Raw genomic sequence first — 14713 nt, forward strand, 5'->3', positions numbered from 1 at the left:
AACAAAAGGTATTCCGACTAATTTTTTACTATGAAAATAATTTGTCATGTAAAAATAGAGTTCTGTGGCCAGGTCCTTTACAAGGTACTACTAAAATGCTAATCAACTTAAAAAAGAAAAAAGCAAGCATCAGAACTCTGGCAAATAGAAGATCCAGAACTAAAAAGAACACTGTTAGATCCAGACTGTCATACATTCAAATCACTGATAGGAATATTCTCTTCTGATCAAGAATCATGTCCTAATCATACATTTTATAAATACCCACTTCACATATGTGTGTTTTCTGCAGGCTTCAATTAAGTAACTTTAAAACAATTAAACCTTAACCCTTACAAAGGCCTATATGTATACAAATCAGGGAAGTAAAATAAACATGCTCAACTCTTGGAACATTTAAAATTAAAAGTGTCTCCGACTTGACAATTATAAAAATACAACTGAACAAAATATGAAGAAATAAGTTGTAAAGAACTGTCCCACAAGAGCTTTGGGACACTCACAAGTCAAAATAAGGCCAAGCTTTGGAGACTCTGTTGTTTCTTAATAAATGAGGCCATTTATCGGTAATGGGCTCAGGAGGCTTCCAAACTACTGACAGTCTTTTGCACTGGCCTGCCTTATTTTGCAAAACGTAAGTCTGAAAAATCATCATATATTCTAGTAATGACTGTGTTTTTGCAAAAGGTTCATTTGGATGGCTAAAGTATAAAGCTATCCAAAAAGAAACAAGCTCACTTCAGGGAATGTTGACGGTTCCTTCCCAAAAGATCCCCAGTGGAATCCATCTGTGATAAATTCAGTTTCCAATGTCAAGCCAAGCTGTCAAGGAAGGAAAGGCTTGGCCCTTGTACCCAACTCACCATGGAAGAAGATCATGCACCATTAAATGAAATGAGGGAGTGATGTAGAGGACTACCAGACATTTTACTGGTTGGGTGGTATCCAGAACACTCACAAAAACAAAACCTCCTGGAGGGCAGGGCACTCTGTCTTGGTTCCCCTTCTATTTACATAAAACCTAGAACTATCCTAGCACCCGACAGTCCTGCCGTGATAAATGTTATCAATTTGAATAATGCCTCTTTATGGGAATATAACACTGAATTATTATCAAGGTATTTTCACACACATTAATCTTATCTGACCCCATAACAACGCTGTTGAACTCTGCAGAGAGGAAATTAAGTCTCCAGAAGATGAAGTAATTTGTCCAAGGTCATCAGTGTAGAAAGGAGTGTGCTGACATGAGAATGCAGGTTTTCTATCTATAAATACATCTTCTCTTTCCTCCAAAACAGCCTCCCTATTTCTCATTCCCCATCACAGTAAAAGTCCCAAATCACAAAGCCGACCTCATAAAATTACCCCCATCCTAACAGGCAAATGCCTCTAGGATAATGGGGGAGAGACAGTGAAGTGTTATTTTAAAATCAAAATATTTACACAAAATATTTACACAATCGCAAGATTTTTTACAGTTTTAATTTAAGAAATCCAACTCTCATCATTTTCGGTGAGTTCGTAAAGAAGGAAACTTCTAAACTGTATCAGAGAATTCAGCATCTATGTAATTAAATGTAATGTTCATGATCTTGTACAAAGTCAAATGGTTGAAAGGAGGGCTCTGTGCAGCCTTAGGTAGCCTTCAACTTTCCTCTGGCTCCTGTTACCCAACAAGAAGCCAGGCAAGTGGGGCTTTCTCAGACCAACTCACAGAAGAGGCAGTTGTGAGGAATAAATGAAATACTGTATGTGGGAACTGAAAAACATAACAGAGGAGGGGGATAAATGATCAAGAGGAATATGTTTTAAAGTCAATGGCATCCCTCAGGGCCTGAACAGAATTTTCTGGAACCACTATGTCAAATGTTTATCCAGTCTACTCCCTTAACCTTCAGCACCTCTTTATCTAATATCTATGAGGAACATTACAAGTTCCTGCATGATTTCCTTCGTCAAAATATTCGAGTCGAAGCTCTGGAGCAAAGTGGAAGAGAAAACTATCATAGAGGTTATTCTGACACTGGATTTTCACGAAAGTGACACCCACGGGCAGCTGGGGCTAAGAGTGACACCAGCACGTGGGCCTATTTCGGGACTGATATAAGTCTAATGTTTTCCATTCAGCTCTGTGACCTCTGTTGACTTCAATGGACCATATATTTGTGAACCAATTTTAGGAGTCACTGTACTTTCACTCTCTGTGGAAGGAGGTTTCAGTGTTCTGAGCCCTAATAGTATCGATGAAATTGGAGACCTGATATTTTTCGATGGGTTGAAATCCAAAAGCCCTCAGGTTCTTAAAAGGTTCAGATGGAAGATTCTTTTATCTGTGTGTTGAAAGCTCTAATAAAGAGAACTGAAATACAGCACATGACCTGTGAACTGAGGGGAACAGAGGACTTTTTGCCAAGTTTCTCGCACATTCCCTTAAAAGCAACCTGGGAAGAAAGTGAGAAAAACTGCCCAGTTCTAATGAGCACTGAACGGGTAAGAGCATCTGAGATTTATTTTGTGAATGCCTCAAAAAACGGCTGAGGTCTTCAACCACTAAACTGCCAGAAGAATGTGTGCCCTTACTGAGTATACGCAGAACAACTGATCGGTATTTAAGAATCATGAATGTGGCCTTTTGACTTCCCAAATTATACAAGGATATTTTCTTTGACCTTCCCTATGACAGATCCGTAAATGACACTGCTTTGTTCGGACAGCACATGGTGCTGTACGCTTCTGCAGAAACACATCCCACATTAAATTAAGTTAGAGGTGGTATTTGAAAAATAAATAAATAACAGAGTTCCAATTCACTGCAAATGGTACAGGAGGCCAGTAAGTGGGAAGCCTGCAAGAGAAGGACTTCTTTTAGAAAGATGTTTTACAGGACTTTTTCTGCATCATTAACTCCTCTGGAATCCTGAACATAACATGATGAATTTCCTGAGAAAAGTAGCTACTGTTTAATTTTGAATCACTTCAAAGAGCCACATTAGAAAGAATCAAAGTAAACCAAAAAGACCAGTAGATGCGAAATTCACCAAGGGGGGAAAAAAAACATGAAGGTTCTAACAGATTTTGACCATGTACTGAAAATACTGCTGATTATTTTGCCAATACAGTGTTTTACTGTTCCATGTGACTGAAATAAGGCTCTGTATTCATTGGAACACAGGATATTTTATTACAATATTTGTGTCATAGTCCTTTAAAAAGAAACATATTTCAAACCTTGAAAAGAATCTCTGTCCTAAAATGGTCCTTGATGTTTACCTGTGTATGTTTTACTATAAACAGATATTTAATTGGAGGTCACATTGCTGAAAGGAGTAAAAAGATACAGATAGCCTTACTCCTAGCCCCAACATGTAGTTTTAGAAGGAAAATATAACTTAAAAAAAAGCTAAGCAATTTGTGGAGGGTAAGGAAAAGTAAGAAAGTTGGGGTGTTATAATAGCTGCCTAAGTTTAGTAATAATAATAATAATTGGTCTCTTTAAATGTCTCTGGCATAAAACCTGCCCAAGGGAAGAGAAAGCCTCCTAAAAATTCTATATTCCCAAATACCACGAGATCAAAAACCATCTGGAAAATGCCAGATAATGGTATCCGCCCACCTAAGAAAGTCAGTAAACTTTGTCTTCAATTACCATTTAGGATAATCAACTCAAATGGAAATTTTGATTTGAAAACGCTCATAAGACAAAGCTGGATTAGGAATCAGATGTTTTAAAGTCTCCTTAAAAGACCATCTGTTTATAGACACCCTTCTCACACCCCACCTCGCCCTTGATCTGGACCATAAGTTCACAGTAGAAGCACAGCTGAACTTAAAAGGACATATATGTACTGCTACTGTGAAGTCTAGAGCCCACATGTATGTTCTGGGCTTGTCTCAAGTTTCCCTTGTTACATAAACATTTCAGGGCAATAAAATTTCACTTACATCCAGCAGTATTGTGAGTCTCCAAACATTAGTCTACCTGACTGTACTATCCTTTTATTGGCAGTGGACAGCACTGGTGTTTTCTTTATGTTGATCACATTGTCAATGCTGTATGGAATAACCATTTAGTAGCCTATTAACCTGTAACACTTTTATTACCATTGTTAAATATCATTACCCATTCTGAACTCTGTATTAGAAATATCAAGTTCGAAAATCTAAATACTCAGAAAGAACAGAGCTGTTGGGTGCTTCCCGGCACACACACACACATAATCTGTTGACTCTGATGAGAAGAAAGAAAAACAGTGAGTGCTCACTACTCACAGACAGAGGTCACTAATGGCCTGAATTTGAATCACTGTGGCAGAAACCACAAAGTTAGTAATCTACTGAAAAATGAACTTGAATTGAAATTAAAGATACCCAAAGATGGTTATCCAGAAAGGTCTAATCGGAATAGAAATAAAATTACATCACCTTGACCTTTTTCAAATCTTCTAAGTAGCGCAAAACCGAAAGCCACCCGGCACCCTTGCTGTTTTTTACCTTCAGACACTAGAGACCGCACAAGTGGCAATTCTTCCTTGTTGAGTACAAAGCTGAAGAGTCAGATCAGATGCTCACACTGGCTCCCTACAGAATGAGGCTTCTGCACGTGTACATACTTGAGCCTTTCTTGAAACCACAGCTTCAAACTGGGAAGATATAGGATTGCTTTGGGGAGATATGTCTAAATCCTAAATCAAACTCTCCAGCAGGCCAGAATATAAATGTAACGGGTATCAGAGGAGGTTCAAATTAGATCCAGGCGGTCAAAGTCAAACTCAAACTCGGATACGAGCACATCATCTGAAACCTAGCATACAGGAAAAACCATGCCTGCTTCGGGAAACCCAAGGCAGCCCAGCATGGTGTCATTTGGGAATCTACTTCTTCTGTTAAAAGCATCCCCTGGAATTTCTAAAACTGCAATGAAACTACTGAAGTGTTAAGACACGGGCATTTTTTTTAAAAAACCAGCATTCCTTCCATGCTAGGTTTGTAATAGGTCTGCTACGGTACAGCTAGCTCAAGTCTTTTTACAGTTTCTTGTACCTACTGCCAGAGGCATGGACTAATGTTTGAAATTTCATCTTCCAGCCTCCTCCAGTCACAGATATTTGCAGCTCAACATGACAGTATGGTGTTGCACTGTCACCTGTGATTATTAAAAATCCATAACTGGTTTTGAGGTTTCTGATGAGGCGAGGAAGAAAAGTTGTATTTCGCGGACTAGTGACACTGTGGGAAAATAAGCAACTTTTCATGCTATGCATGAAAGATTGATTACCCAAAGACTGATTTTCATCTAGCATGGTGGCCTGCCGATCTTACGCATCTGGCGCACGTTACTCAGTGATTTAAAAAAAAAAAAAAAAGGCCAGTTCTAACACTTCAGATACTGACCTAAAATTTTACATTCATACTGATTCATACTGCAACAACCAAATACATGCCTGGACAAATGCCAACCGGCATTCTATTTACCTCAAAATATTTGGGGGATCCTTTCGTTGGAGATGTAATAAGGTCATACCGCTAAGTCCACAGACAATATCGGCCCCGATATGGAAAGTAGCCTTCATATTACCTTTTGCCTGGGAGAAGTTAGACATAATAAATTTAGCAATAAGCCTGTGAGCCAGTGGGCATGCCCCAAACCTCCCTGACCCTGGGTGATTAAAGAGTCTCCCAGCTGAGCCGGGAGCAATAGCTCCCATTTAGAAGATGCTTTGCATAGCAAATGCAGCATGTAAAGAAATCTAATCAGCACCTTGCACTCCTGCGCGAGCATTTACACGGATTTGTGCCTTGCACTTGATTTCAGCTTACTGTAAGCTTTACAAGAGATTTCCTCCACTAAAATTAATCAAAAGCTCTTGGAGACTGATTTCCATTTACGAGTGAAGGCACGATGAGTTTCCAGGTGAATCAATAATGATCATAATAAAGAAGACAGAGCAGCAAACGTTGAGCTGCTTCGAAACTCAAACTCGACTGGGGGAAAGAGGACGTCGGGGAGTTGAGGCTGAAACCTTTTTGCTCTCGGAGTGAAACGCAGGAGCTATTTTATTAGCGTAAGAAAAGGCTGCTGCCCAGGAAACGTGACTGTTTTCTCTCCGCTGCCCCCGCCTTAGTGCACAAACGCGACCACTTACTCCCCCCAAGCCCCGGTGCATCAGGCCACCGAGGAAAACCGGCCTCTCCGCAACACCACTAACCCCCTAAACACACTTACACAGGCTGATGATCACTGCAAATTCACACCACCAATGGTTAACGTGTTTCATCTCACCCTTCAATCAAAACGTGACTTCGAAAGTTCCTATTTTATGAAGCCAGAGGTGAATGGAAGGAGGGAGGGAGGGCTCTTAGGATGTTAAAAAGGGGAAGGATAAATTTTCCCCTTTGCTTGAAATTTTCCCACTGCCCCCCCCATTTGCTTTCCTGCACCAGCTAAACCGGGCAGGCGAATGAGAGTGGGTTCGTATCATTTTTTAAAAGATACTGAATAAGGGTGAGAGAGTGGGAGGATGAAGGTGGAGTGAGTGAAATCTACTCATCATTTCTCTGGATTGAAGAATACTACAAGCCACTGAATAAACATTCTAAAATTCCTCCGAGCTACTAGATGAGGCACCAGCTGGGGCCGAGGGCTCCCGTCCATTCCCGAGCGAGATTCGCCTCCCTGCACAGCTGCCCCCTCTGCGCAGAGAAGCGCCTCTATCCCGCTCTAACGTTCCCGTAGATCTCCCGTGCTAGCTGCCCGTTCCCGGGATCTTCAACTTCGCCTCCCTCTTACTTTCTGCCAGATCTGGCGAGCTTCTGGAAAGGCGCTAGGAGGGAGCAGGAGCCCAGCGGGCAGGCAGGGAAGGAGAGGGTTGGGGGTGTGCGTTACCTGCGAAGATTCTTGAGGTCTCCTTCCAGCCCTGGTAGTAATCCCGCTCAGCGTCGCGTCCTCCCCCAGATCCAAACTTTTGCTCGGTCCTCCGGGTGGTGGCGGCGGCGACGGAGGCGGCTGCCGGAGCCCGGCCCTGTCGCCCGCAGCGTCGGGGCGCCGGGAAGCGGAGGCCGGAGCCTCAGAGCGGCGCGCGCCTCCCCGCAGCCGGCCGGCGCCCGGGCGCCCCGCTCGCCTCTCTCGCTCTCGCCTTCCTCCCCTACGGAGCCGCGGCATCGTCTTCCCCCGTCCTCCAACACCTCCGCCTCCAGGGCTCGAGCATGCCACTTTCTCTCGGCTCCGGCCGCCGCGGCCCCCGCCTCCTCTTCTCCTCTGCCTCCCCCCTCTCTGCCTCGGCAGAGCCCACGAGTCCCGAAAGAAGGCGGGGGAGCCGGGAAGGCTGCGGAGAGCTGCCACGCAGCGCCGGGGCTCCTCGGACACGGAGGACCCCGGGGGGCAGCCGGAGAGCCGGGCGGGCGCGCGCGTCTCAGACGCCTGTGCGCCGACCGCGCGGAGCCCGGCGTGGGGCGCTGCGCGGCGTGCGCGGGGGCGCCCGCGGGGCTCGCTCCGAGGGCTGCGCCGGCCCGGCGTGGGTGCGGAGGCTGCTCCGACCTTACTGCCGCCTCGACCCAACCCGGCCCGGCTAATGTAGGCGCCGCGGCCCCCACCCCCACCCCGTCTGACACCCCCGGGAGGGGTTTACAGTAATGAAGGCGCGGGCTCGCCTCCGCCGCTCCCGCACTCCTCCTCTGCCTCGGTCCCTCGCGCTCTGCCGCGCTCCCCTCCTCGAGTCCTCTTTCTCTCCCTCCCTCCCCTACCCCCTCCCTCTCGGAGCCCCTCCCACATTTCTGGTTTAAAGAATGCTTGGGAGGCGCGGCTGCAACTCAAAGCTTTCCTAGAGGCAAAGTCAGCCTCAGCTTTTAACCCTGTCCTCCCTGAAGAGAGTTGCAGCGCGAGCGCCGAGGCTAACAACGCGGATGCCACCCAGACCGTGCACGCCTTCCCCTCTCTCTCTCTCTCTACCCTGCACCCTCCCACCCCCAGCTCTGAAGGATAGTGCCACCATCTGAGCGCCAAAAGTTGATTTCCCCCTGCCCGCCCGGGGTTGTACTTCTAAGCCAGAAGATCTATTACTTAGACACTGAGAAACGATCGAAACGTGACATTAGAGGGTAAAAATATATAACAAGTCTCTCAACCAAGATGGCGTAACTTCAAATGCAGGCAACCTTGGTGATTTGGCCCCCCGCCCCATCACTAGTTCCCTGATCCCGGATCTTCTTAAATAACTCAATAGGGAAAATAATTCGAAGTTTCATATAATTATTTTAAGCCACTCATTTTCTTCCTTCACCCTGGCCGCTGGAAAGAGCGTTGTTCATTTGCCCCATAGATTACAACGAAAAACCAAATTCAGCCTCAGAGATTTAGAAAACAGGTTTGACAGCGGGGGGAAAAAAAAGCCTGATTTGCATACAGGCTACTTTTCCACTTCGCAATCTTTTGCAAAGGTTAAAGAGTAATGTAAGGAGAACCAGGTGCACGTCTTGAAAAAGGAAAAAAAAATTTTTTTTAAGCTTCTGGTTTTCTCCTCTCATTTCATTGCCTCTCCTCCTGCCTCCAGTAAGTTGCTGTCATGTTTTAACAAGTCTGGAGAGAGGCTAAATCTGAACAGAAGAGGGAGAGCGAGTTCGCGCCAAGCGCTGGACTGCGCTGAGACGCGCCGTCGATGGGGCCAGGCGAGAAGCAACCAGCGAGCTGGAAACTGGCTTAGGACCAACTCCCTAGGGATCCGCTCGGTTATCGCGGCAGAAGTGTTAGGCAGGGGCGGTGGCCACAACCAGCTCGGGATGAGTTCTCCGTCCTCAGTTCAAAGTCTGAGTCACTTGGCACCACTTTCCTAATTGTTTTTATTTCCTTCGCATCCCCGTTGTGTCTACCGCCTTCAGGTTTTTTGAGCGCCTAAATCATGTTAAGAGGACTTGTTGAAAAGCCTGATTTGCCTCTCAAACACAAACCACCCACGGATCCACCCAGACGCACGCCCGAGACGCACGCTGCCACACGCGCGCACACACACGCACACACGCCCCCGGGTCGTGCCCGCGGGTCGCTCCTCCTGTTGCATCCTGAGAAGGTGGCTAGGAAAATGCTTTGACTTACAGATGCAAAGCCGCTCTTCTCCCCAAACTTAGTATGTGACTAATAAATATCGGGTGGGGGCAGAGGCTGAGGGAGTTAATTGAACCAGGACTGACAGTGAGTGCCATCTTGCTGGGAGGTTCCAGGAGTAAAGCGCCAGGGACGACAGCAACGGTGGCCTCTGCCTCCACCAGCAGCTGCCGCCTTCCGGAGCCCCAAGCGCTCCAGGAGTTTACCGGGCATCAAGTGTGGGTCCAGCCCGCCCCAGTCACCCTCTTTCCGGATACTTCCTTTCCCCTGGTTAGTTCCCGCACCTCAACTAGCAGCCTTGGTCTTGGGCCTGATTACAAATGAGAAGCGACCGAGACAGCGCTGAAAGCGCGAGGACGAGCTCGGGACTGGTCTGCGTGGCGGAGGGATCTTTCCATGCGGCTCCCACCCCTCCCTGGGACTCCGTGGCAGCTGGCAAGGCTCCACTCCCGCGCTCCTTGCTGTCGCCTCGCCCCTAAACCCAGTGTTGGGAGGCGTTATCCACCCCCTCCCCGCGACCCACGCACGCCGAGCCGGGAACGCAATCCCAGCTCAGCCTGGTGGGCTCCTCCCGCCTTCACCGTCACCACTGGCGCGCCTGCAAGACACGCAGGCCGGAGCTCAGTGCCAGGCCACTGAAGACCAGCAGAGCTGGAGAAAGACTTTGTTTGGGGAAAAGTAACCCCTTCCCCAACTCGAAGGAAAACGAACCAGCACCCTCCGCATCTTCTTAGCCACTAATGGATCCCCGATTGCGGGCAGGGGGCGGGCTGGTGGTTTTAGACGCAACCGCTTGATAATAACGCTGGTGACATTAACAGCAGATGGAGTGGGCGCAGGGGTGGGGGACTAGGGGATGGTTACTCTTGGAAGTCAGCATTCATTCTGGGGAAATGAGAGGTTGGATTCAGGCAAGCTTAGTGGATCTAGAAATCCCAATTTAGGATCGATTCTCCAGCTGGCTAGCTAATTTGCGTTTTGACCCCAGAGCTCAGTTAGGAAACTCCTTAGAGAGAGGACGTAGATTCGACCTGCAATTAGACTTCCCTTCCCTAAAATCAGGGGCGAGTTAAGCCGTCTGTTCTTTCTATGGATGAAAGATAAAGCCTAAAACATCCTACCCCAATGCCCCCCGCCAGCTGATTTATAATCCCCCTTAAGAAACCTCGTGGTGCTCGCTTAGCGGCAGCCAGGTCGGTTACTGGAAACTCCACCTGGCGCCTCAGCCCATTTACCTGGAGGCCGCGGCTTCTCTCAGTGGGCTCATCCGAATCCGACAGGGTCTGGGAGGTGGAAAGGCAAGAAGCTGGCTCGGCAGCAGCGGGGCTCCCGGGGCATGGTATTTTTTTAGGGGTCGCCGCCAAGGTCCCTCCTGCCCATCGTTGAGAACTGCCAACCTGCTCCCCGGGCTGGGTGGACACGGCGGCGGGCGTGGAGCTGCCGCCTCGCAGCTCCCTGACGCACGGGACCGAGGGTCAGAGACGCACCCAGGGCGGGAGTCGCGCAGCGCCTGGCTCGCAGACTGCGGCCACTGGTATTATCTCCGAGCCCCCGTTCCTCTTCGGTGACAGTGGAAGATGCCAAACTCGCAAGTGACGGCCACAGGTTTCGAACGTACAACTAACTATAAGGTACCCAGCCTGAGACTGTAAGCTGTTTTCCCCTCCCCCGCCTCTCCCTCCTACCAGGGAGGGAACTAACTTAACCCTCTGTGCGCCCTACACTCCCCGGAGAAGCTGTAATCGACCAGGAAACCGCAGGCGGCGGTTCCCGGGGAGAGAGCTTTGTTCACGTGCGATTCCAGCGGGTGTGTTGCTGTCTGGGGGCACTCGCGTAGCAAGACGCCAGTGGCAGGTTTCCAGAGCCAGACTTCGGCATGGGAAGGAGCCCTAGCGTTTCATCCGGACCAGACCCAGCCCTCGGAATCTATTTTTTTTTGCCTACACTTACCAGATTTATTAGAGTTGCCAGCGAAGTTGGGTTTTATTCCGTCCCCCCCCCACCCCCACCCTCCGGACCCCCGGATTACTTCCTTTCCTAGACGATGCTTTTGAAGTTGTGGGACTATCTGCTCCTTCTAACTCTAGCTTTTAACTGTTTTGCGTGTGCGAGACGAATTGTTGAAGGCACCCACCCACTCACGCCAAGTTTAAATGAAACCGCAAGGAAAGTTGCCTCCCAGTCACCCACCACCCAGTGTCTGCAGAAGCCAAATATAATAATCTTATATTCAAATAAGATTAAGAGACCGGAAGATGGGGGGGGTGAGGGATTTTTGAGATGTGAATGGGGAAATAGGTGAGGGCTGGGGGAAGGGGGGGAGAGAGAGAAATCCTCAGAATGGAGAAAACGGGAAACACAAACAAGAATGACGATGCAGAAAATATATCTGAGTCCCAACTTTGAAAGCAGCAGGTTAACTTTAAGAGCCTGGATTTTAATAAACATTATTTCCCCAGTTCCTGAGAGAGAGAGAAAGAGCGAGAGAGTGAGAGAGCGAAAGAGAGAGAGAGAGAGAAAATATGAATATGAGCCTCAGCCTTGGCCACCCAGATGCTTCGCATTTTGTAAACATCTTCGACTACTTGCTCTGGACTCCCAAGAAGTTAACTGGAGTTGGAGGCGAGTCATCTCATGGATGCAGAATGGAAGCTTAGACAAGAGAAAACTGACAGCAGAACGCCTCTGCTGTCACCGTCATATCCCAAAGAGCCAGAACGTCGCCCAGAGCGCAAACTCAGACGTCTTCAACCGATTCCTTCTTTCTCCATCTGCGTTTCGAACTAAAGAAAGAAAGACCGAGCCTTTAAAAATCATTCAGAGAGTAACACTTGAATCTTGCAGAAACTGAGTTATTTTAAATAGGGAAAATGTTTAAATAGAGAAAATCCACCGGATAGATGTTCTAATTTCTCTCTGCTACATAACAGCCATTTCAAATGCCTCTCTGAGCCAGGCCAGCCCGCCGAGTCAATGAGGACGCTGTTTCCAGCCAGCCGGGTGCAGAATTCCGTTGTAAATCCTTCTAGTTTGCCAAGGTGGCAGCAAAGCATAGAGAGAGCTCCTCAAGCCGCAGAATCAATACGGGTGACCACATTTTAGGACAAATATTCATCTACCTGCTTTTTAAACATCCAACTTCGTGTATGTAAGTGTACATAAGTATCTACACGAGGTTCTTCCTTTGAAACCTTGATGTGAGATAAAGGTATTACTATTTCATCTTTAAGAATACATTTTTGTTTAAAGGCAAACGGCACCCTGTTCAGGTTTTGCTTTCTGATTTATGCTTTGGGAAAATGAATAAGACTGAGAAAGGGAGAGGGGGTGGCTGCATACATAATTTGTATGTTAGATTATTGCTGTTTCTGAAGTATAAGAAGAGAATGTCATGTGAATATACTCCCTATTAAAGACAATTGGTGCATTTATTTAATCAGGACAAGGAAAATGAAGTATGGAAAATATCACACCAAATGTATGAACAGAATCACTGTTACAAATTTCTTAGGCATATGACCCGTGCGTGAGCTCTAGAAATGTGTGATGGCGGGGCCAGAAGAAGCAAAAGAATGTGGTTCAGGGGCTCCAGAGTATAATAATTTTGCAGACTCACAAAACTGTGATAATTAGGTTACTTTATTTTTATAGGGAAACTATCACTAATGCATAAGGGTAGAGAAGGAGAGAAACAAAAAGCAAATCTGTGAGCTTCAAAAACCAGAAAGTCAGCTTAGTTATGCTTAAGACTTCAATCTTCAGTGGAGTTTTCAGTTGAACTTTGTCATCTGAAATCCTTTAGCCGCCCTCCTCCATGTTTCTTGTACCGTTCCTCATTTGCACATGAACATTGACTCGGTGAAAGTAAAAATAACATAGGATTTGGATTAACAAGATCATGGTTTAAGCCCAAGCAACTAAAAATTTTGATCCCGAGTAAGTCAGCTTCAAGCCACTGTTTACTCATATATGAAATGGACATAAAAATACTCATCCTACCAGCCTTATATACCGTCAGATCGTGAGTCAGTGTGTGTGAAAGTGCTTTAGAAATTTTAGTTGTTGTTATTGCTAACAGTATTATCATTACATCACACAGTCCCAGCCTTCCAAACACAGGAAAATGACATCAGTCTAAACATAGTTTCCCCTAACATTATCATCTTACATTACCTTGGCACATTTATCAAAAGGAAGAAACCAACGCTGTTATATTGCTACTAACTAAACTCCAGACTTCATTCCTATTTCGTCAGTTTTTCCACTAATGTCCTTTTTCTGTTGCAGGATCTCATCTAGGGTACCACATTGCCCTTAGCCATCGCATCTCCTGTGCTCTGTGACAGTTTCTGAGTCTTTCACTCTTTTTCATGACCCTGAGAGTTTTGAATGAGTAATGGTCAGGTATTTTGTCTCTCAGTTTGGGTTTGTTTGATGTTTTCTCATGATTAGACCCCAGATTAGACTCTTAATTATGGGTTTGGGAAAGAATACCATGGAGGTGGAATGTCATTCTCATCACATCATATCAGGTGGTACAAGATATCAGCATGACATCACTTATGAAAAAGTCATCACTCCTTAAGGTATTGTGTGCAAGGTTTCTCCACAGTAGAAGTATTTGCCCATTTCCATACTCTATTGTTTGGAAATGAGTTACTAGTTTCTACCCACACTCATGAATTTAGAATTTTTAAAAGAGCAAGATAAGTATTTAGGGCAGCTCATAAACACCCGGAATATAAATTCATCCGGGAATAATCTCCCAGGAAATTCCTCCTGTATTATATGTCCTTAGAAAAGTGTTCAACAGTCTCCTCTTGGGTATGTATTTTTAACCCATCTTTAATTACTCCATGCTTTACAGTCCCCAAACCTAGTCATTCTCCAAATCCTGTTCTTTTCTAACGTCCCTTTCCTTTCCAATCCAAACCAATGCCACATGTGGTTGGTTCAGAATTCCAACTTCCATATGGAAAGATGACATTCATGACTTCTTACTCCTCTCTTTTTTTCATGGTTTTCTGACAGTATGGTGTTAATTTCATTCTCCCTCAAAGCCACAGTAGCTATCTTCATATTTATCTTTGACTAGATCTAAGTGTCTCAAAGCATTGAGTTGGTCTTACTTTTCTGTTCTCCTGGTAATACTCAAAATACACGTGTTGACTTCATGAGTTAGCTCCTCCAGCAGGTAGAGAGAAATGCATTATTTCTTCTACGATGAGAACCATGCTAAGGAAATCCATGATTAACATACTAGGGAGAAGTGGCTTTTCATTTTTCTCATGAGTATAAAATACTCCTAATGTGTGACACCCTTTTTGTGAGTGCAGCTTGGTTCATGTGATTCGTTGACATTGAAATGAACGCCCTTCTGATTTTGAAACACCATTCTACAGTATGTGGTTCATCCATTCATCCAACAGACATTTGTAGAAAACACAAAACAAGTAGCAGGCATATGCTGAATAGACTCAGTTCCAACTCTGTCAAAACTCTCAGTCTAGTGGAGACACATAGACAGATAATTATATACTCATTAGGTAAATATAACAATTTAGTTGTATGCAAAATACTTCAGTGCCCTGAAACAGATTCTCTCTAGAGGGAAGA

The 14713-nt window shown here is 45.9% G+C and overlaps 1 protein-coding gene across 4 annotated transcripts in view; it reads right to left on the reverse strand.

Moving 5' to 3' along the window:
* Positions 1–11189, reverse strand: part of FLRT2 (fibronectin leucine rich transmembrane protein 2) — a 96759-nt gene extending 85570 nt beyond the window's left edge. Inside the window, exon 1 of one of the 4 annotated variants that reach the window (XM_059056740.2) lies at positions 10333–11189. The gene's annotated coding sequence lies outside the window, so the exon portion shown is untranslated. Of the gene's footprint in view, positions 1–4494; positions 4533–6886; positions 7116–10332 lie in introns of those variants that run through there. The other 3 variants (XM_067027936.1, XM_059056737.2, XM_067027937.1) reach the window with 3 other exon arrangements.
* Positions 11190–14713: the final 3524 nt, after the last annotated feature.

The sequence above is a fragment of the Kogia breviceps genome, chromosome 3, assembly GCF_026419965.1.
Source record: "Kogia breviceps isolate mKogBre1 chromosome 3, mKogBre1 haplotype 1, whole genome shotgun sequence".
In the NCBI taxonomy this organism is placed as follows: domain Eukaryota; kingdom Metazoa; phylum Chordata; class Mammalia; order Artiodactyla; family Physeteridae; genus Kogia; species Kogia breviceps.